Below are 3,885 nucleotides of genomic sequence, written 5' to 3'. Positions count from 1 at the left end.
ATGTTCCCCACTCTTTATCTGTGCCTAAATCAAAACGTAGATTCCATGAACAAAGCTTCTTTCGTAGAAGTGCACACCTGTGGAACTCTTTTCTGTTTGCCTGTTTCCCACCTGACTACAACTTGGATGTCTCAAGTCCAACATAAGCAAATTCCTGATGAATCGCCCCCTTAAGTAAGACACTTTATCAAATCTCCAATACTAACGATTACTAAGATACTATCCCATTGATTAGTGTACACGCAATAACCCTTATCCCCGAGTGGCTTTCGGGTTTTGATAAGTGGTGATTCATATGTAAAAAAATATTCAAGGATAGCATTTCATCAGGCCAAAAAAAATCGATATTGAAACGGGAGTCTAAATTACATTAGTTTTGTAAGATATTTGAGCGTGCTAGAGCGATAGATTATTTTAGTTAATCGTTTTCGGGTGTTTAATTATTACGTATGCAAAGTGCACTCACATTTATCCAATTGGTGGTAAATTTTGTTTCTGTTGGTTTAGTTTAGTATTAAACGGTGACACTTGACATGGTGTTGAGGGGTAACGAAAGGATAGATTCTTCCTTAATTTAGCTATATTATTTATGCTAGCCTCTTCTCTGACGTTTTTCGGTGAGTGCTGTTATTAATTAGTGGTGTGTCGGTTTATAGTAAGTATAGTTATTAATTTCTGGTGTAACAGGACTACTCTGCATCCTTTCAACTCTTATCTTGGTTCATTTATTAATTAGTTAAGGTATTGTGAGTGGTGGGGTTATGAATTGTAGTGTTACTACTATGGGAGATCGCTTTTTGCTTTGTACAACTTGCTTAAAGCGTTGTCACCAAAGCGTTTGCAGTTTATAGCTGATTCTACTTTTACATTTAATAATTTATCACGGTCCTTTAATCTAATAATCTCATGTTTTTCCGTTAAACATAGGAAACAAGGTGAAGTTAATGCCAGGACACTATATATATATAAATGTAGATAAATTTGGACATATTTTATTGGTTCGAAGATATAGGTTCTATTTTACCAATTGTTATAAAATTTTAATCAAAATAGTATTATAATCTTCAAAAAGCCTGCAAATTTTTATGTGGTTTCGTCCCATAGAACCAAAGATATGAGCATTTCAATATTCAATTTAGGTACGAGTAAAGATATGTCCATATAAATAAATTTCCCCAAAATCTCTGGCCTTGATGGAGGGGAGACTAAAACTTGTATTTAATAATCCTTGTACACTGTAGGAATTTACTTTATATATTAAAACCAAAGAGAGGAAATATAATATATAAGAAATATTTGGAATCAAGTCCCCCCTTGCCGTTATTTCATTTGAAACCATATCAAAACGTTTTAGTCTCCCCTCCATCAATTCCAGAGGTTTGGGTAAATATCAGATATTTTGTAATTCATATGCAAAACTAGGAAAACAAATGACTATGAATGAAGTATAGGTAAATGTACAGGATCTTTCCACCCACGAATAATCCTTTAAAATTACCACTATTAAATGTTTTCGAAGGTGCTGAAAACGAAAATAACAGTAAAAACCCTATACATTTTCTTCTACACTACCAACATAAATAAATAACCCGAAAAAAAATTTTTTAATGCGTTACAAATAAATAATCAACGCGAAAATAAAACGTATTGTTTTACTGTGTACGTTTTCAGCGTCCCAACTGTTTTTTTTGGGGGGGGAGCTAATTTAAAAGATATATCAAAATTTGAATTTAACTTGAAGTATAATGGTATCTGTTCAGTGCACATTTACCTATAAGTATGGCAAACCACTTATAATTCAATGGCTGTAAGTTTTGTTTTGTTTATTTTTGAAAAAAATAAACAGAACGACTCATAGAAATCTATCAATATTCTTTTTTCATTTTAATATACTTTCATAGAAATGTTTCTGTTATGTTACAAAAAAAAATATTTTCTTTAAGTCACAAGTGTCACGCTCATACTTTAATTCCATAGCTTATATAACATACTGACCCAACGGGTCACGGGTAGTCTAGTATATAATAAAATTAAGCTGGAAAAATAATTTTTCAATGATAATGCAAATCTATCTTGATAAAAAAAAACTCTACTCGGTTAAGAGGAGCAATTCCCCCTTCTGTAACCCTTATTGACTTGAAAATGTAATAAAGTTCCTATGTAACTTTACTCTTTATCTTTTTAACTGAATTACTCTCTCTCTCTCTCTCTCTCTCTCTCTCTCTCTCTCTCTCTCTCTCTCCCTCTCTCTCTCTCTCCTGAAATAAATTAAGAGGCAGTCAACTAGCGTTCATGTAACGTTCACGACTTCCGTCGTTCGAACACTCTGGATTGTCTAATGTCTGTACCCGAATTCACCGTTTATTAGTTATTAATTTCCTTTATTCTCGTGGCAATTGTTTGGTGGCTCGAAGTTAAAGGCTTAGCAAATGGAGTTAAAAGTGTCTTCCTGGCCTGGTTCGAATCTCCCAACCGACAGGAGTTCTCAAGTTACACCCAACACACATACACATACACACAAACACACACGGTGCTAGTTGGCCGTTGACCCCGAAAAAGGATTCATTCGCCCTTTGGAAGGTCTTGTTTTTAATCCTTCAGGGAGACTAGCCACCCTCCTCACCAAACAAGTCTGGTGGGGAACCAGTTTAGTCGCTGGTGACCCGACCATGAGGCAGGTAGTACTGGATTACATGGTACCAGTAGCATATGACATGATCTGACACACACACTATATATATATATATATATATATATATATATATATATATATATATAGAGAGAGAGAGAGAGAGAGAGAGAGAGAAAGAGAGAGAGAGAGTAAAACGATTCATAATTTTGAATTAAAAATCAGTTTCAAAAGGAAAACAAACAAAATCCACTAGATTGTACGATCGTTTCGGAAACGATGTTCATTTTATTGAAATTGAAAATGAATATTGACAATTATTTGACAAAAGTTTTGTCAATTAATAACAATGTCTCCTCATCAGCAAAAATAGGAAGGAGGGAAGCAGTAAAAGATACCAAAATAAAACTAGCATTTTAGTCGTGTTTAAGGCAGATATTCCTGGAAATATTTAAAAATAAAATGCCAATAAAGTAAAATGAAATAAAATAAAAACGAAGTTATTAATTTTATATTGATAAATAAATAAATTAAATTAGAGTAAAATAAAAAATTATGAATAACGTTAAAAGAAAAAACGAACAAATTATTTTTAGACATATATATATATATATATATATATATATATATATATATATAAATATATATATACCTTTTTTATCTCCATTATAAAATCGGTTTCAATTTGAGTAAGTCAAATAATTGTCAAATCTTTTTACTCAATATTAAAATAGCTCTAAAATATCTATACCTATTGAGCTTATTGTATATCTACATTACAACGAGCACTGTTTTTCTTTTAATAGTATTTATACATTTACTAGTACATTAAAATAAACTCTGCTCTTTAGACTACAGGTCCAATTCCCTAAAAAAAAGAATATATATATATATATATATATATATATATATATATATATATATATATATATATATATATATATATATATAATAAAATATTATCGGCGCTACTTCAACATTAATTAAGAAAAGAATATAAAACCACATTTCTTCTTTTAACAACCATAATTCTAATAATAACCAAGGAACTTCTCTAACCACTTTAATTAAAAAACTTAACTCTAACAATACCCCCTTTTCAGTCAAATGGACTATCATAAAAAAGTTAAGTCTTATACTCCAGGCTCTAAGTCATGTCGCCTCTGCACAACCGAAGCTATAACTATAATTACTTCCCCTCAAAGTAACAATATAATAAATTCTAAAAATGAACTGATCTCTTTCTGTAAACATAA

Source organism: Euprymna scolopes, chromosome 25 (genome assembly GCF_053919585.1).
Source record: "Euprymna scolopes isolate OS-2025 chromosome 25, ASM5391958v1, whole genome shotgun sequence".
NCBI classification, from domain to species: domain Eukaryota; kingdom Metazoa; phylum Mollusca; class Cephalopoda; order Sepiida; family Sepiolidae; genus Euprymna; species Euprymna scolopes.
This window is presented reverse-complemented; position numbering follows the sequence as displayed.